Source organism: Passer domesticus, chromosome 2 (assembly GCF_036417665.1).
Source record: "Passer domesticus isolate bPasDom1 chromosome 2, bPasDom1.hap1, whole genome shotgun sequence".
NCBI lineage: Eukaryota > Metazoa > Chordata > Aves > Passeriformes > Passeridae > Passer > Passer domesticus.
Window position 1 is genome coordinate 62,256,651 of NC_087475.1, and position 20,142 is coordinate 62,276,792.

The 20,142-nt window shown below is 43.9% G+C and overlaps 1 long non-coding RNA gene across 1 annotated transcript; it reads left to right on the forward strand.

Moving 5' to 3' along the window:
* The first annotated feature begins 850 nt into the window (after positions 1–850).
* On the forward strand, positions 851–13,651 carry LOC135295474 (uncharacterized). Its single transcript, XR_010357585.1, has 3 exons — positions 851–1,098; positions 13,125–13,216; positions 13,582–13,651. It is a non-coding gene; the product is annotated as an uncharacterized LOC135295474 (long non-coding RNA).
* Positions 13,652–20,142: the final 6,491 nt, after the last annotated feature.

Here is a 20,142-nt window from a genome sequence, read left to right on the forward strand (position 1 = left end):
ACAAAGTATTAGCTGAAAAGTGGGAGACCATGATTCACAGGACAGTCCTTGCAGGGCAGACTTACCAAACCTTTGTCATGTTTAGAGCTCTTTTGAGACAATATGCAGTTTTTCTGTCTGTATCTACACCATTCTCAGTCAGACTGGATAAAATAACTTGAATTCACAACTGAGTGGCCAGGGTGGCTTCTGGAGAACTACATGAGCAGGATGTCAAAGCTGGATGCAGCTGCAGAGGGGCAGCTGCAGAGCTCCACATGTCATCCTGTGACACCACCCGTGTGCTGGATGGTGTTAATGGAGAGGAATGACAAAGGCTCACTTAATCCCCACCAGTAAATCTGCTCTTGTAATGCTGCCAAACCAAGATCTCGGGCCAAATGTTCCCTGCAGCAGTTCTGCCTTGTGCAGAAAGGCCCTCAGTGGGGTCACAGCCAGGCTGGGCTGCCTCCCCATTTCTCTGCAGCATCTCCAGAGAGGTGGGAAAGAGGTGCTCACCTCGCTGTGCAGAGGCCATCCCCAGGCTCTATGGAGATGTGAAAACCACCAGCACTGCAGGCTGGCCAGTTATGTCCTTCCAGAGGCTGCTCCAGGCAGTGTTTTGCCTGCCATCAGCAGAAGCATGGCAAAGCTTGCAGACACCCTCCACTATAGCAAGCCAGCTCCACACACTAGGCACATTTGACATGGTAAGTTAAAAAAAAAACCCCAAACACTTAAACAAGTGATGTTATGAGCTCTAATGAGCCTTAGAGCCCCACTCAGTAACCTATTGTCTGTGACAGAATAAAAGGGTGAGGTATTGCTCTGTAAGGTGCTCAGAAAACATTTTGTATTGTGGGAAGCAAAGAGTGAAGAAACACTGGCTATGAGAGAAGTAAAAGTAAAATATGTTGTTCACCAAAAGGGTTTAGGATATGACAGCCCTAATGGAACAACTAACACACTTGAAAATCCATAGATGAGTGATAATATAATATCAAGACAAACAATTAATTTTGAGCAGCACCTGCTGCACAAAAGCCACTCACAGCCCTTGAAGCAACATCAGGAGCTGAACATGCTTAAACATAAAAGAGATGCCCAGTCTGGTCGAAGGTAAGAACATCTATAAATAACACCAGCAGCAAGAGAGCCATATCAAACAGGATTTTGATCGTGCAGAGAGCAACAGCAGTCACTTGAGCAGCTGAAAGACAAAGAGGACCAAAGGCTGATGCTCAGTGACAGGCACTCCCTGGGGAAGCAAGGAGATGAGTTATCTTTGGGGTTTAAACAACCTGCCGTCTATGCCGCACTGGTTCCTGTGTGACCTTGAAGAAGTCACCCAGCATGCTTCAGTGGCCTGACACAAAATGGCCTTTCTGAGAGTGTATCTGGGAAGGTTTGTAGAGCACTCTGTGATACCCAGATAGAAAGAGGCACTTGCTTGTTGGGACTGAGTGTTGGTTGGCATCTGAGGGCATTTATGACCATCTGTATTTATAACCACACGCCAGAAAGGAGACCTGCAGCTTTCAGAGCTCAGTCTGCAGTTGAAAAGTGCTGGGAACAGTGTGCCTCTTGTTTTTCTCCCACCTCAGAAGCCAAATTAAAATTCAGTTTTAAATGAACACAGCAGTAACCCTCATATCCAAGCCTGCAACCAAGCACCTGCAGCAGTTGCCAACATGCACAGTCTACTGAGAAGTTTATCCTCCAGCCCTGTCTTTCTCAATGCTTCTTGTGTCTAAGTGTCTGATCCCTTATCTGAAAAACCTCAGGGGCTCTCTCCAGAGCTGTGCAGCCAAAACCCCTCTGCTCCTTTGTCTCTGACCCTTCAAGGCTTAGTGGAGGTGTGGACTGCCTGCGTGCAGATAATTTTAAGGACCTGCAGAGCTCCTTAGAGACTCTTCAACCACTTCAATCAGAAATCACCATCCTGCATTGTGGGGCATGGACAATCCCACCTCCACTCCTTGTCACCAAGAGCAAGTCCTCTCAGAGAAGTGATAAATGGGTCTTTTTGATTCCCTGAGACAGCCCAAAAGGGCAGCACAGACCAGTCTTCCAGCAACCTAAACACATTTGTCTAGAGAGAACCAAAGGTGAGCCAAAGGTTTTAGCTTGAGCCTTCTTCCATTATCGTGCTGCCTCTGCACAGCTGTTGCTCACCACATCAGAGACATGCTTGCTCTTGGTGTTACCCCATTTCCTAACTGATCTGGACTCCAGCTGCAGATATTCCCATTTCTAGTTAATCCTTTTCATTTACAGCCAGTGAAAGGCACGATGCAGTTGGAATAAAAAGCACTGGATTTCCTCCTGTATGTATTGCTCTCACAGGAGTGGTGGCATCCCCTGCCAGAGGAACCTCAAGGCAGGACATTACAGTAATCTAATCAGAAGGAGATAAGGGACTGGATGAGCTTTGCAGTGTCTGATATGGATAAACACCAGACCAAAGCTTGTCAGCATTCATGAGAGAATAAGCTAAAGCATTTGGATAGCAACAAAAAATTATTTTGCAAATGATAAGAACTATTACAATGAGATTTAATTGGCACCTCACATTTTAAAAGCAAACCCAAACTCATTTCATCCATGTCTTTGTACTTGCCCACTTCCTTTGGCAAGAGACAAGAAGCTTGACTTCGACTAGCTGACTTGACTGCACGCTATTCTGAGCTGCGAGAACATTTCTCAGGGACTAATTTATTCCACAAATATCTTATTTTTCTGCTCACAAAATACCCACAAACACATTGCAGTTTCCGTACATATTTTTCTTTGAATTTTTTGGCACATTTTCATGAATTGTTTGTGAGTTCACTGTTTGCAGTGTTTAATGCCTGGAATCCAGGCGGTTGGTCAGGGCCAGTTGGTCACGTACATCACACACAATTATTCCTGCTGGTCTCTGGCAGAGACAGCCCTTCATGGGGTCCCATTCAATGTCCTTTGATGTCAGTGAGAATCCCTCTCTGACTTCAGTGCACTTGGGTGCAGCCCTTTGTTAGAGAACTCAAAGAAGCCACTGGGCTTTCAGTCTCTCAAGCTGGGCTCAGATTTATTTAGGAACTCAGCAAACATTCATTGCTTCCCACACAGGCCTTTCTCAGTTCCAGTGCGAAGAAAAACTTCAGTTTTCAAACATCTGTTGGAGCCAACATTTTCTTTCCTTGCAACTTGCATGTTTGTTCAGGCCAGTGAAGAATGATCATAAAATGGTGCCCTGCTGAACTTCACACTCCACACTGGTGCAATCAGCAAATATCAGATGAGTGAAGGATGAAGGTCATTGCCTGAACCCAGGGTTTGCCAATTTAGTTTCAGTTTTGTAAAATGAAAACCCTGTGTCACTCCAGGAAGTTTAAATTTAAAAGTTTAAATTTAAAAGTTTAGAACCCTTCTTCAGAACCCTTCTTTCTCATCAGGAGGCACAGTCCCCAGTCCTCCCTAGTTTCTACCTGGCCATCTCCCTGAGCTTACTGCTGCCTCCAGGGACCTCCAAACCCATGTCTCAACAATGCCAGGCAATGACCCGCCCCAGGAGGACTTTTGGGAGGAGCTGACAAGCCTGTGTATCTTGAGATGCCTGTTTTGATCTCTAGCAGTCGTGGTGCTGAGAGGCAGCAGAAGAACCAGAAGGACTGACACAGAGATTTTTCTTCTCCTACTCCTTCAGGGCAGTGCTGTACTGGCAGCTCATTTAATTTTAAGACTGTCTGCATATAAAAATATAAATTGTCTTCCCTTCAAAATCTCGTTTAAAAATAGCACTATTTGAGGAGTATATAAATAAGTAATCATTTGGAACACAATATTAGAGCTCCCTTCTTTAATTAAATGGTTGCTTGATGCATTTCAAAGCTCTGTTCTGACTCAGTCTTCCTGCATCTCTGTACTTTTACTGTTATGAACAAACCTCAGCTAACTGCACCATGAATTTTAAAGCAAACTGGATGGCTTGGAGTAATGGGACTATTAATATCCTAGTTGTTGAACTGTGTTTAGAACTAGCCCATTCTCAGGCAGACAAAGGAAGAAACAACATCTCAGACACACTGTTAAGCAGGAATGGCTTCAGTGGCCACCGCTGTCTCCTTTTGACATCTGCCTTACAAGAGAACACAGAGAACAGAGACACAGTGACAGAGCACATACATTTATTTTTTTTTTCTCTCAATCCACATAGCATTTGGTAGACACAGCCAGGAATGTAATCCTGACTATTCAGACCAACCCCTCTTCTGGTCCCAAATGCCTCTGGAGGGTGAGTAGAAAAGCCATGCATTTCCTTTTGTTGGAGTGCATTCTTTGTGTAATCCCTGGATTGGGTCAGACTTTTTTTTTAGTATCCCAGAAGTGGGGAATGGAAAACACACATGACATGAGGCCAACAGTTCACCCCATCCCCAAGCAGGATTATTGACTCTGCTTTATTTATTAACTCTGCTTCCTCTTCATGGTTTTTGTCTTACCCAGTTTTAAATTTTTGAAACCACACAGCTTTTGCTCTTCTCCCAGGGTGCTACTAGGAAGTATATTCTAATAAAAGCTCCCTGATTTCTAGGTCCATAGCTTTCCTTTATTAATTTCACCCAACTACCCATGCTGTATACTTAAAGGATGACAAGTGCTTTCCTTGGCATTTTAAGGGACCATTGGTGACTGTTTAGCTCTTCTGCACATATTCAGCAGTTCTGTTTTTGCTCGCAGGTCCTTGTCATTCTGGGAATCAGATTTCCCCAGCACATCACTCTTTACTTCTCATGTAAGCTTGTGAGCAGCTGCCAAACAAGCAGAAGCAGTACTTTATTTTTTTTTCCTGAATGACATGAGGGAAAGGACAGGAGGTCCTAGCTAGAAGAACACAAGGAAAATCACAGCCTTTGCCTCTGGCTGGCTTGCTTAGACACTTGGTTTTTGGGAGGGAGAAAAAGAAAATAAATTATGTCTGAAGATGACCATTTTTCATCTGACATGAATGGACCTAAAAATTCCCTGGAGTCTTTCACCCAGAGGGCGACTCACACTGTGTGTGACATGGTATGGGGTCCACACAATGGTTTTAAAGGCCTGTTTGATGTCTAAAGCTGCACTGGGAGGCCATAGCCATGTGATGAAACTGGGAAGGAGATGGGGCATCTTCATGGGAGCTCTCTCAGTGGCATGTTTAACTTGCCAGGGTATTGTATACAGGGCAGCACATCCCCACAAGCCCTTTGCTGCCCCTCACCCATCATTGCTCCAGCTTAACTGTGTAAATGTTTCTTCCTCATCTTCCACCTGAGCTCAGTGCCCACCACCAAGGAAGGGGCTGCTACAGCTCTAAATCAGGATCCACCCCCTCAGCCTCAGAGGGATGGACTGGTGCTGACCCTGCACGTTCATCCTCGAGGCTTCCACAGCAGCATTTGGTCAGAGCTCATGTGGGACAGCCCCACTCACACATGACCCTGACACAATCCTGCAACAGCTTTGGGGCTCTGCAGCTGGGAGCTTAGGAACTCCTGAAAATTCTAGCTAGTAAGGCTTGTGTTAAGATTTGTTCAGGTGTCCCACAGAGATGAGCTGCTTTTAAATCCCAAGTTTAAAGCCCCTTTGGATTTACAGAGGACTGTTCTGAGTTACCAGGCACCTTCTTTTCACCCTCTAAGGTACAACCTCTGCATTAGGAGGACACTCACACCTTGCACAAGTGTGCCACTCCTTTTCATGTGTTTTCTTTTGAATGCCTTCTGAATATGCAGTGATACTCAACAGAGGAGCTGATGTTCAGAGTGAAATATGTGAACATTTCTGAATACACCTTGTAAAGCCATCTTGAGTTTTTTGTGACCTCAACCTGTATGCTTGGCTGCTTTTGCTGTTACAAACATGAATCAGCCTGGATGCCAGGTTCAGGTCATGAGCAAGCATTGGATGGAAAGCTGCTGTGGGAGGGAATGCAGGGCTGCTTTTGAATTCTCTCCTGCTCTTTTGGGCTTGGGAGGGTAGTAGTGACTGAGCAGGTAGGCAAGATGTATCATCAAAGCACACCATGGGTCTGTGACAGAGCTGGGAAGGAGCTCATAAGAGATGCAGCTGGGGAAAGGAAATTTTCAGAAGAAAAAGAAAGTGGATTCATCTGAAAGCAATTTTTTTCAGTTAAAAAGAGGAAGGAGAGATACTGCTTCACTCACTCTGGTCCTTATTTTTAAGCACTTGAAATGGAATAACTTCATAGGAACCTTTTCAATATTCAGAAGTGGCTCCTCTCTATTATACAGGATCTGTTAAGTTGCTTGAGGCTTGTGTGGTAATGACATTATTCAAAATAGCAGTGGTCTGTCTTTTATCAATTAGGAGAACAATGGCAGAATCATCTTTCACTAATCCCTAATCCTCTCCACAACTGCTTGAGATCCCCATTCACAGGATCTTTGTTTTATTTACATGTTTGTTGAGATGGCAGCTGTGGGATTGAATCAAATAACTTTCAGATTCTGGGAAATTTTGAGCCTCATAAGGAGAGTAAATAACAGACTTCAAGAATAAACGTTTAGAGAACAGTACAAGAAAAGTTCTGTTTAAATGTAGACATTTTAAAATTGTAGTAGTTATGAGATAAAATATGAGCGAAGTACCAGCCATGCTCCCCATGTGTGTGACTGTAAGGACTTAATGAGATTTATTTTTCTGTCCAAAACGGGCAATGGGAGTTTTGTCATTGCCACCCAGTTTCCAGACTGGGTGTAAGGACTCTGACTGTCTGACAGGAAAGCACAGTCATGCAAGCACTGAAATCTATGGGCACTTCTACATATCACAGGCGGGGTTTAGATACAAGGCTTGGAGCCATTTGCCAAATTTCAGTTTCTCTCCAGTTGCAGGTCGTAGTCCCCTTCCATGCAATGTCACACTAAAGTGCTATCTGGAATTCTGTGTAGACACTGTCCCCAGGATGGATGATCGTCATTGCACAGAGACCTAAGAATTATTTTCTTAGGCAAAGACATCTTCTGAGTCCAATTCTTCTTCTTTTACTCTTCATAACCAATTCTGCAGATTGGATGGTTTGGAAAAAAAGTCATCAAAGATGGTCTTAGCATTGCCCCTCAGAAGCATTTTAAGAGTTTGCTCAGAGAGGCTCTTTTCAGATATTCATTTACACCCTGACTGTTTTTCCAGACAGATTCCCACTGAGCCAATGTGGTTACACACTAGAAGCAGGCCAACATATGGTATCATTTAGGTACAGAGCAGTCCCAGCACTATTGTAAAGGTGTTTCAGTATCTCTGGTTCCATTTCTAAACCAAATCAGCCCATTTCAACTCAAAATTAGGGGGAACAGGGGGAAAATGTGTTAAAGAAACTTTCATGACCCATTAAAGGAGTTTTACACCTGATTCCATGCTTCATGCATTCAAGAGAAAGAGACCTAAGGACAGGAAGGGAATACTGACCAAAAAGCAGTTGGCTCTGTAATCATCTGATTGCTCTGCTACAGGCTGGATCAGTGAGACGTCAAATAAAAATAGCTTTGAAGTCTTTACAATTAGACTTCTATACAACCTTAGCCAGCTCTGCTGACCTAACATAAGAAATGTGAGCCACTGCAGATACAAACAAATTCAGCAAATATGAGCCACTGGGATCTAATTGAAAACCACTAGTTCCACTGTGACTGCTTCTTAGTGTTGCAAGCAGCAGCTGAAAGCATGATTGCAGGCATTGCAGCCAGAATCAGATGAGTGAGGGAAGGAAATTCTGGTTTTGGGCAAAAGTGAGCTTGTCAAGGCATCTTGCCTGCCTGCAGCACTGGAGCAGTGTAAAGTTACTGAAGACAGAATCACAGAATAATGAGGTTGGAAGAGACCTCTAAGATCATCGAGTCCAACCTACATCCTAACACCTCAACTCAGAATCCAGACTATAGCACCAAGTGCCATGTCCAGCCTTTTTTTAAACTCATCCAGAGATGGTGATTCCACCACCTCTCTGGGAAGAGCATTCCAGTACTTTATTATTCTTTTGGTGATTTTTTTTTCCTAATACCCAACCTATACCTTCCCTGGCGTAGCTTGAGCCTGTGTCCTCTGGTTCTGTCAGTGGTGTCTGGTGGAAGAGACCGATCCCACCTGACTACAGCCTCCCTTCAGGAAGCTGTAGAGAGCAAAGAGGTCACCTCTAAGCCTCCTCTTCTCCAGGCTAAACAACCCCAGCTCCTTCAAACCTTCCTCATAGGGCTTTGTTCCAAGCCCCTCAGCAGCCTTGTTGCCCTCCTCTGGAAGACCCCACAGGGATGTTCCTATGCAGAAGGGGCCTCAGGACCTCGGTGATACGAGAAGGGGAACACAGGGATTATGGTTTGGGTTCGGCTCCAGCTGAAGCCTTAATGAAGGCAAACTGTGGCAACTGCATCTCCTCTCAGCAGTGGATACGAAGCCAAGGTGAGGCTTTTGGTCTCATTAATGGCAGCAGTAGATACTGTCCCTCACCAAAATGACCATGTGGGAAATGTGTAATAACATGCAAGACTCACCACACAGAAAGAAGAACATCCCAAAACCACACAGAAAAAGGAATTGAAAGGTTGTTCTTGCACTGTAGTGGTTTAGATGAGCACTGGTGGGAAGAAAATCCTTTGGAAGTTTTTTTTTTTTTTAAAGATCAGTTTCCTTCAATAGGAAATTTAAAGGTATTCAAAGAACCAGAGTCTCTCAATCTCAGCAGTGTGCTGTTCACATTTGCCCCAGCACAGGCTTGCTGAGGTATCACACTCCAGATTTTCACTAGTGGCTAAGTAAAGATATAGAAATGCATCTATATTTGGATCATAAATGAGGCACCTCACACCTACTAAGCAGTACAGACTCCTCTTTCCTGCAAATTAAGCCATTTGTCTGCTTTAGGAGCATCAGCTTCCAACACCCGTGATTAAACTGTGAGGCTTCTAAGGTTTGTTGGATATCCTTACACAGGGAGGCCAGCACAGCAAAATTCAGTGGGCCACCTCCTCTATAACAAGATAATCTCTAATGACAATGTGTTACCTTACATTTCTCCAAATCAGTTATTATCTTGCTCTTTTTTTGGGTCCATAACTTGAAGCAATTTGAAGTAATTTCTGTCTTCCAAAGATAAGTGTTCAACATCTTCCCAAAAAAATCAAACTTATTTTAAAAGGACCTTACATTGGATGGCCGAAACTGGCATTTTCTCACTGGAGTGTCCTTGAAGTGACTACTGAGTCACCCAGCAATGAGATGCTGACACTAAATACATGTAAGAGAGATATGATGATCTCAAGTGAGATAGAAATATTGTAGGTTGACCTGCTACGGAGATATTTACTGTGCAGGTGTTTTTTTTAAAAAACATTTCAGGACTTAAAGACAAAAATCAGCTCTTGAAGGCTTTTTAGAGACCACATGAAGACTAGAAACTGCAGCCCATGTCCTCACCACCTGAAGGGCTATTGGTGGAGCCCCAGATTAAGTGCAAAAACAGCTGCTGTGGACTTGTTGGAGGGAAAACACATGGACTCCAGCAGCTCAGGGAGGTGCATGAAGATAGTCCTGTTGGAGGCATCTTCAGGAGGATGCCACGGACGGTGAGACCTGGCTTTGTAGGCCTTTTTTTCTCTAAAAGCCCCACTCATGTTCATGCAGTAGTGCAAAAAGTGCTGACATTGTCACTTTTTTCATTGATACGCAGATTCAGAAAAGGAAGGAAGGGCAGGTACCAAAGCAGAGGGGAGACATAGCCCAGGGCTATTAAAAAAAAAAAAAAAGAAAAAAAAAAGAAAATTAGACTAATTTTAACAAGCAGTGCTATTTCTGTGTTGCACAAGAGCTGCACAAGTCATGCTGAGCTTTCCATGATTGCTGTGTGTATGTTTAGACTGGTGTTTCAGGAGAGGGCAAGAGAGAGTCCCAGGACTGTGGGAGACCTTCTACTTATAGCAATGAATTAATTCTAATTAGCCCTGGAAATGGGTCTCTCCGGCTCTTTGTTCTCTGAAATTGTGCTTTTCAGATGCGCACTTCTCAATTAGCAGCTAATTATGATGGCCTTGCCTCCTTGAGGCTAGACGGGGTATAAAAAACCACACACACCCCCGACAGCTGTTGGAGTTTTGCCTCCAGCTTGAGCAGAAGAATTATTGATATCAATTTCAAGGGTCTTTCACTCTTGTCCAAAATCCCTCAGAGAGCTGAAACATTGCTATTTGTGACACTACTGAGAATTATTTGATGCTGTGGAAAATACATCACATTTCCAACCGTCACCAAATGTAGTGAAAACAAAAATAGGCAATATGTGTGTTCTATGGTCCATCCCTTCTCTGCTCTCCTGGAGCAGAGGAAAGAAGGGATCCAGACTCAAACCTCAGCAGGTTTTGAGGAATAATTAAGTGTTCCTGGGCTGCTTTGGTATCACCAGCCTTCCTCTTGAGCTATTGTTAGATGAGAGTGGTAGAGGTCTAACCTGGATACAGATCAAGTTTCCTTTTTATCAAGGACCCCAGTCATTTATTTCCCCATAAACTCCAGTTTTGTACAGTATTGCAAGCCCAGCAAAGAGCTTTTTTACCCTTGTGACAGTGGTTTTGGGTCTGGAGTCACAGGCAGGGCAGACAGAAGGGGAGGAGAGGCACATGAGTGTCAAACTCGTGCTGCTGGGGCAAGATCGATGGCCCACCTTGCCCCACATCCTGCCTCTGAGTACAACTCTCCTTTTTCCCCTTATGGACCTGTTGTCCATGAATTTGTCCAACAGCTTCTTGAACTAGCTGGTAGTACCAGTACCCACCATCCTCTGCATTAATAAATCCCTGAAGTCCATAGCTCATTGTGTAAGAAATAGACTTTCTTTCATCTGTTTTAAAATGACCTCCTAGTTCAAGCATCGTTTTTTCAGTGTCACCCCTCATTTTAAGCAGCATATATTTTCTTCTACATGCAGGGCAGAAAATGTTTCACTTGTACTTTAATCTGTCTCTTTGTACAAGGGTCTGTGCAAAACGCATCTGCTGAAGGACGTGACAGGATCATAGAAGCATCACAATTTTCAGCTTCTTGTGGATGCAGAGTTGTTCTCAGATAACAGGAAGCACAGTCTGCTCAGCAGTTCTCACGTTCTTCTTGCATGACGATTTCACTTCAGATCTCCACGGAATACTTATGGTCTGATATTTCCTTGGTAATACCAAGGGGGTTTAGCAGTACTGCAGGGACCCTGTGAAAGTAATGTTTTAAGATAAAATTTCTTTGCAGCAAAACTAGAGATAAGACAAACCTCTCTGAAATTGGTCAGAGACTTTCTACATCTGGGTAAGAACTTCATGCAGATGCTAATTTTTTCTGTGCTACAGTAGACAGGCTCCCCAGACCTGGACTCAGTTTCAGCTCCAACCAAATCACACATCCTCAGCCTAGAGTGTGTCTCTGGGAAAGGAAGAAATCCTACATAATATCCCTCCTTACACACATATAAAACACAGCTGTGAAAAGTTGTTTCTTTGTTGCAGGCATTACAGAAACGCAGGGCATGCATTACTGTTGTAATAGCTCCCGGTTGTAACTTATCTCTCAATTCAAAAATCTGTCTCCTGAAGGGAAGACAATCATCTTTAGATTAAATTAGATTACAGAACAGTTATGTTATCAAATAATCTCTATAAAGATTTCTAGTATTTCTCTTTCCTACAGAAAATTGAAAGTATCACAGCAGCAAATGAATGTAGTTTGGCTGGTTTAGGCTCAACTTGTGTGTTAACTTGTCCTCAGCTATGTATTTTGGATCAGATGGAGTGGTCAAATGCAGGAAACCACAGAGAAAGGCTGTCAGGGGAGTGGGAGCTTGCAGCAATGCAAGCCTTCAAAAACAAGTTAAGCAAAAAAATCAGCCAAAAAGGGCAGGGATGTATTTGATCAGCACAGAAAGGAACCAGATAACTTCCTCAGGTCCCCTTCCGGGCTAATTTGTGTGATGACATAAAATAGCAACAAACTATCAAAGTAGAAGTCTCTGCTTCCATTTCACATAGCACTTGTCGAATATGTATTGTCTGCAAAGCAAGCTTGCCAAGCCTGCTGCCTGCCTCGACGGCATGCTGGAAGCAAAGGGATAAGTTACTTCAATGGGACAACACAGACAGAAGCACTGCTGTGGACAAAAAACTTCCAGTGATTGCAACATCCAAATGTTCATCCTCAGCCACATAATTCAAACTGTGACAGCAGTGGAAAAACAGCCACAAAGAAAAAGGAGGAAGGGAGAGAGGAAGGTGGCAAGGAAGGCAAAGGAAGCAGGAACCAGGAAGGCTCCACTCCAGCAGCTACTACTTATCAGAGTGAGAGGAAAAGGAAAAACTCATTGAATGCAGAAACTACAACAGCCATCACTGATAGCAAAGAGCAACAACTGGAGAGGACTGTGTGGGTGTGAGCCAAAAAGAATTTACTGGAATACACTAAAAAAAAGAGCAAGTTCTTTTTTTTTTAGCAACACTAAAAAAAAAGAGATACTCTTAAAGCAAGTGTATGAGCAGTTATAAGAGAAATGTGTGCAGTGCTCTATAGAATTCTTAATGCTGTATTTTTTTAATCACCATATTACAAGCCTTCCCAAACAAAAACTCACTGAGATCTTTTATGAAATTCAGTGTTATTACATTTTCAATACACTTGTATAGAGCCCCTTTCTACTGACATAAACCTGTGAAGTAACACATGCATTTAGGTCTGTTTTCTGCTCCTCCTCCCTTGTCAGGCCCATTTTATTATTCCCTGATATAACAGTGCCAGTGTTATTGCTGAGCACTAAAGAACAAGTTTCCATCCCCTAGAAGTCACCCCTCCCTCAGCTGAGCTGTAATCATTGACCCTACATAAGCATTTGGGCTGCCTCCTGTAAAATAAAACCCAAGTATTTAAGTGAGGCCATTTCATCTGGCAATTGAGGCAGGCTAAGCACACACATGGTTAATTAGTATGGTTCAGCCAGCAGGCAATAACTCATTAAGCTACAGTAACTCAACTATGTTTGATCATGTGCTTTATGCCCCAAGGCACTTCATAAGTAAAGCAGTAAAGTCAACTTATCTACCATCTCAATTTCTCTCTCCCTCTCTCTTTTTTTCTAACCGCAGAAAACCGTGGCTAAACCACAGAGGATAATTTCTGGACACAGAACAGCTCACCACCTTCCTCCTTTTGGCAGACTGACTGCTCTTGAAAACTGGTATTGTGTCTCTTTTCAGCTTGGCTTACCCTAGGCTAAATACGAAGCCTTTCACTCTCCTCTCTGGAGCCTTGCTCTCCTTGGGACTTGCAGTCACGCCTTTCCCAAGGTGGAATGGCAGAAGCCAGTCCCAGTGATCCAGCTGAAGGGCTTATCCTCCACATCTAACATGCCACATCCCCATCTGTCCAACCCAGCCCCGTGTTCCTTCCTTCCACAGCTGAGTCCTCGCTCCATCAGAGCCTCCTTTGCAGCACAGCTTTACCTGGCTTCTCGCTCCCACCGTGTGCCCGTGGAGCTGATTATTTCAACATAGGTGCAGATTTGTGCTTGTCTTCACTAAATTGCATCCTGTTTCTTTCCAGGCCATTCCTCTAATTACTGAGATCTCCCGAGCACTAATCCCCTCCTCCCTGGTGTCTCTCACTCTTAGCTGAAACTCTAACAAAAGGGCTCTCTACCCTTTCATCCAAATTATTAGTGAAAATACTGAATAGGCCTGAACCCAGGCCTAGGGATATCCCATGGGAGCCAGCTCAATAAATCTTTCCCATTTGACAGTGTTCACCTGGTAACTGCTCTCTGAGTACTCTCAGACATTTCATCTGAACCTTTTCTCTTTGATTTCGTATGAGAAAGCTGCATTTCTAAGAGGAAGCTATTGTAGCTACAGCTTCTCCCTATTATATGGGCAGTAAGAAATTTTTTATTTTTAATGGTTAATGTTAAGAAAACGTGCAGAAGGGAAACTAACATCAATGTGTCAGAGCTGATTCAGCTGGCTGCTGTCTGTGGAGGATTAGGATGTGACCAAATGCCTCAGCCTGCCAGTTGCAAACCCATTCCACCATTCACCAAAAGCATCTGCTGGTGATCTTCTCTGCACTAAATAGGATGATAGACTAAATGGATTTGGGAATAATTTAGTGTAACAGTTGCCAAACCGTGGGCTTCCTGATTTCAATGAGATTTGGATCAGGCCTGTATGAGCCCAAATTCACTTTCCAGAATCAAGTATAAGAGATTCTACCAGTGATCTCCATTCCCACACAGGCAAAAATTGCTGAGCTTCAATCTCCACATCAGAGTGGAATGTTTGTTTTATACAAGGGGGGAGGAAATCACCTAATTTATTCCCTTGTGCTCTAGTAATTTTGTGATTTACATAATGAAATATAGGAAGATATGGTAACAAATCCACATGTACAGAGAACTTCTTGGTTTTGCTTTTCACATGCTACTGGAGAACAGAAGCGTGCAAGAAGGCAAACTAAAACCCTAAGCACCGATAACACTGTATGGCATGGTAATAAAATATTGCTTGCTAAAAGCAAGAGCCTTTGAACTGCTCATTAGAGAAGCCCTTCCCTCTCCACTGGTTTTTAGAGGCAGCCCAGGGAGATTATGTGCTTAAGTTAGTCATTTAAATTTAGATACTCAGAACAAACATTGCAGACTGACCTCCTCCCTTCCCAGAGCAAACTCCTCATGACGATACAAGAATAATTCTCTTTTTAAAAAAGAACTGGTAGCACAACAAAAGAGTTGATGAGAAAAGAAGTATTTCACTTGCTCTTCAATGTTTGTTTGTTGTTTGTTTGTTCTTCTCACGTCAATTGTGCCTAATAACTGGACAGGAACCGATGCAAATTAAGCAAGGGCATTTCTGATTACTGGCTGAGCATTCACTTTGTGCTAACAAGAAACTGAACTGTAAAATCAAGTCAAAATATTTTTTCTGTCATTCCCAGTGGAAGTCAAAGCTAACACACATTTGTACTTCCGCTTGCTCCGCAGGCGCCTTGGCCCCCCTTTCACTGACACTGAGTCCTGCCAGAAAAGTCCATCAGGTCTTTCAGGTTCCCACTGGCAGGAAAAGCGCCCCTCTCATTGCACCAACATTTGGAAAACAGAATGTGCTGAGTCTCAATGTCCTTCAAGCCTCCATAAATCACTCATAGAAAAGAGCGGAGATTAGCTGGGCAGCACTTTGTATGCCCAAAAATCAGAGCTGAAGTAGGACCTCCAGAGTCGCTATAGAGGGATTTCATCACGAGGCAGAGAGGCTGAGCAAACAGCAAGGATGCCTTGCCACAACAACATCCTGTCCTTGCAAAAAGGAGAAAGGCTTTTGAGGGAATGACAGAGCTTTGGATCTCAGCTCCCTGAGGCAAGTTCAGGCAAGTTCAGACTCATTACTTTCGTGCAGTGGATGGTTTGGGTTTATTATTAGATCGAACGCAAAAGAGCCTTGCCAAGTTTGAAAGTTCATGATGTTTCAAGTGAAGAAAGGAAATGTCTTTACCTCGTAGAGAGGCTATTATGGAACAGGCCAGGAGTTACTTAGCTCTCATTGCAAAAGATGAATGGAAGATGACTGAAGAATAGTCTGCTGGAACCCAGAGGCAGTTCTGCCCTTCAAAGCTTGTGAGTGAGGGCACCGCAGCGTTCTGACTCCGAGTGAAATTCCCATCTCCCAGTTTTGCATTTTCTGCTGTGAATGAGACAAACATTGATATAGCACAGAGCAAACAGAGTCCGCTGTGAGGCTCATCAAGGGATTGCTGGCTACTCAAACAGAAGAAGATAGGGTGGGAATTAAATGTATAACTTCAAGTCTTGCCTCCTTGCTTACAGTTCTTTCTCGCCCTCCTCAAAATCCATCTTCATGACAACTGGGCATTTGCTTCTGTCTGAAGGCTGAGGCTGTCCCAGAGCCTCGCTGCTCTCAGGCTGCAGACATCCTCTCATTTCCAGCCTTAGCTAACAGAAGACACTTCAGACACATTTGCTTTTGTGTAGACCATCTACCCAGCTTAAATAATTTGTATGCCTCCTTTGGGGTTACCTGCATTATTTCAATAGACAGCAACCATAACTATTCACAGCCCCAGTTTTGCTAAGGAAAACAGGCCAAATATTTTATTTACCTTTCATCAATTCGGTAATTTTTCTCCCACTAGCCCAGTTTTATATCCTATCTACACTTCATTCAGTAAAATATCTCTCTCAGGAAAGTGAGTTGTGACGTCAAGGCTTGCCAGCATCTTTATTAGGGCTCATTTGTCCTTCCTCCATGCTAGCTTTTGAACCTATTAGCCCAGCTTTGCATTTTCACAGCCACCTTGCATTTTTCTTCCATAGTCAAGTCCAGAGCTCAGGTCTGTCCAGGCCAGATGCTTTTCGATGGACAAATTTCCCAGAGCATAGCACAAAGTGTCCTTTGTGCATCACTTTGCAGTTCTGTGCTGCCCTGTCTCATCCTGCACATCGCAACCTGCTCTGCAAACTCAGACAGATCTTCACAGAAAGATGTGCTCTGTCATGGCAGTGCAATAAAGAAGGGTTCACCAGGGTGCTCCCACTTGTTTGTGCCAAAAGCAGTCCTGTAGGTATTGCAGAACAGCAAATCCAGGACCAACGTGTAAGGAATGCCACTGGCAGGTTCCTCCAGCTTGATGCTCCCTAAAACACAAAAGCTGTTTCTCACTGTGAGCAATGCCTTTACCTATCTCATCATTCTTACACTAATGCCTGTCTTCTTTAGCTTCCCTGATAATTTTCCAGGTATCTACAAATCAAAGTCACCTCTTGACATTCAGCTGTATTGGATCTATTTAATCTCTCCTGTGTAGAAAATGAATTATCTACCAATTATCTGCTCATCTATTGTTTATCATTTGGACTAGTCTGGCTTGAGCTACCTCTGCTAAACCTAATCTGAATTTTGTGGGTGGAGGGTTTTTTCACCCTGCACACCCTCTTAATTTTTATTTGCCCTTCAAATTTTGTTCTGGGCCCTTCCTAACATCCAGGCCACAGTGGCCAACTGGCTAGGAATAACTTCCCATTTTCTAAATCTGGGTTAGCACCTCTGACTGAGCAGGCTTAAAGAAAAAGTAGTTAAGGTTTGATCAAAGATTTGATGTAAACTAGTGAATGAGGCTTTGGGGGTTCTGGCAGGGAGATGACCTTATCTCTGTGATAAGGTGCACTGACTGGCTTTGTTTTTACCTGTGGTGTCACCCCTTGAATTTTCAGGCCCTAATTCCTAAGAACTTCCCTGGTTTTACCCTAAGTGTTTAACATCTGCTTATAGAAAAATGAATGATGGTGAGTTTTTAGCTTGTTGCACTATCTGAACACCTCCTGCCTCTGTCATCACTGCCACATTGCTCACCTCTTGTCTGCTTTCTGTTTATACCACAGAAAGAACTTAGCTTCTTGCTGTGCTTGCAGGGTCTAACTCAGCTTGATTTACAGCAACTTCCTTTTTAAATCAGCTCATGGAGACTTCTTTGCTTTTCCCAATTTTTGGTCCTTCCTCTTCACCAGTGTCCCTCTGTTTCTTGTCCAGGTGGGTCTGAAGCCTCCCCTTGCAAAGTCCATTCCAGCTGAAAACTGGAATGTGTGACACACAGCTTTTGGCATGTCTTGTTTTACAAAAGCAGTGACAATGTCAACCCCAGCCCAAGGGTGGAGGGAGGGTCTGAGAGGCCTCTCCCCAGATGGGAAGGTGCCACCTCCTCCTGAACAGCTCTGTGACACCTGTCCTAGCACAGGACCAGCCTGCACCCCTGTGCTCCCCAAACTTCTGGCTTTTCTGGTTCTCCAGCATCTCTGGCTCATCTTAACCACAGAGCAGCCCCAGAGCAGGCATTAAAGCAAAGCGTGGAATGTACTTCCCTGCTCCACACTTCCAGGTTTACTTGCTCAACGAGGTGCATCCTTCACTGGAATGGCTCTTCATTCCCACAGCTCCCAGACTTCCCTGAAGAAAAGGGAGCAGGTGTCTGTGTGTCCATAGCACAGTGAAGTGAAAGTTGCTTTTCCTTGTTGTTTTGGCAGAACTTACCAGTGGCAGCATAACTCCAAGAGAGCTGGGGGTTTGGAATAAGGGTCAGCTAGAGAAGACTGAAGAAGTTGAATTCTCCTGTTGCAAATTGGGATGCTCAGAGAAGCCAACAGAGCCTGACACTAGGCTGTGTTGTACTTTTTGGGGAGATTTTTCTCATCTTCTCTGTATAGGAAGTTCAGACCTAAATGCCTACTGAATTAACTAGGCCTGACTCAAATAATGCAAGGTTTTACACAGAAAAGCTTGTGCCACTGCCATCCTTCTATCTCAGCTGCAGCTGCCCCTCCCTTTTTTTAGTGGCTGCTCCTGCAAATTGCAAAGGTTTTTTTTCCTTTTCTGAGGACCCCTTTCCATCTGCTGCCCTGGATCTGGGGAGTGTTCCTGCTTGGAGCATCCTTCCCTGTGGTGCTGTATCTGCAGCACTGTCCTGTTCTGGGGGGGCTGAGCAGCAGTTGGGTCTCTGCTGGTGTCTCCTTTCCAGCATGCTGACTGAATAACGATGTGGCAACAGCACTGATGTTACATGCCAGACCAAATGAATGGGAAAGAAATATTTTCATTATTTTGAAATGCCAGATTGATTTCACATCCAGCTGGCACTACTTTTATATCCTCCTTTCTCCCCCACCTCTTTTTTTTTTTTTTTTTTTTAATGCTGCCCTGACTTCCCAGGCAGTGATTGTTTCCGCAGCCCCTTCTCAGGCCAGAGCTTTTGAGAGAAAGAAGAAAACAAACATGCTTTGGGTTTTTTCCTCCGCTGACATCATTAGCTGCCCATCACTTTCACAATGAATGTGCTAGTGCTGTCATAAGGCATATGCTGTCAGTGGGGTTTTCTTCCCACCCCTGCTCTTTAAACAGAGCAGAAGTTCCCTTTTTTCTGTAATGAAAGCTGAAAAAACCAGCCAGGGCCGGCACCAGCACAGGCACAGATACATCCCCACTCGATGAGAAGTGAGCAAGCAGGCCCAGATAAGCTCAAACCCTTGGAAGTCAGACCCTGGCTGTCCTTATTTGGTGCATCCATCTGTCCCACGTCCACACCAGGGCTGATTTGGGGTTTATTAGGTGGTTATCCTGGCCCCAGCTCCTTCCTGTGAAACACAGTGGGTGCCCTGCCAGCCTCTGCCTGTGTGTGCCCTGGGAGCAGGGGAGGCTGAAGGCAGTGGAGAAGTGCTGGGAAGGGAAGCAGATCACCAGACACCAGGCTGGGGCCCTCAGACCTCACCTTCCTCCAGTGCCACCACGCTGCCAACACTGTACCTCAGCAGAGTCTATCTCATCTTGCCTTGAAGGCATCTCCTGCTGGAATCACAATTACCTGCTGGCAGTGCTCTGTTGTCTGTTGTCCTTCTGGTGGGCACTTTTTCCATGCACTGTGAAGTCAATTGGACTTCAGTTATTTATTCCTCCTTCTGCTTCTGGTATCCAGCATTAGAAGTCACCTTCTCCTTCCACTCAAGTTGCCCACCCAGTAGCTGTTATGATCCACCCCAGGGTATCAATGCAGGGGGAAAACTGAATTTGTAAATGATGTTTTACAGGCTTTTGCAGCTGCACGTCTTTTATTCAAACAAGAAACTTCCAAGTTTCAAAACTGTAGAAAGGACAGTGTATGAAAATGAAGACTTTCAAATCTGTAAAGGCAGGAGGTTTTGTATATGTGAACAACAGCCTTCAAAATAAAATTCATTCACATACTTTCAGAAACTATTCAACACCCATCCCAAAGTTACACAAGCTGAAATGTCTGAAAAAAATTACTAGAGGAAAACAGAGTAAGAAAGAGAACATTAAATATCTCTTCTTTCTCAAGTAATTCCTGGGGTTTCAAGATAATGCTGTTAGAGGCCTGAGAAGTAAGCAGGAATGCCCTAAAATTAATAGGAAATTTTATAACTAACCAATGAAGAGATTTCAAAGCCAAATTAATCTGATTAAATTATCTGAATCCAGCTGGCATCCTCCCATATCACTCTGTATCAGCTGCAATTTCTTAATAATACAAGCTATAAGGTACAAAAATAATGCACCACAATGGCACACAGTTCTCTGAAATACAATTAGA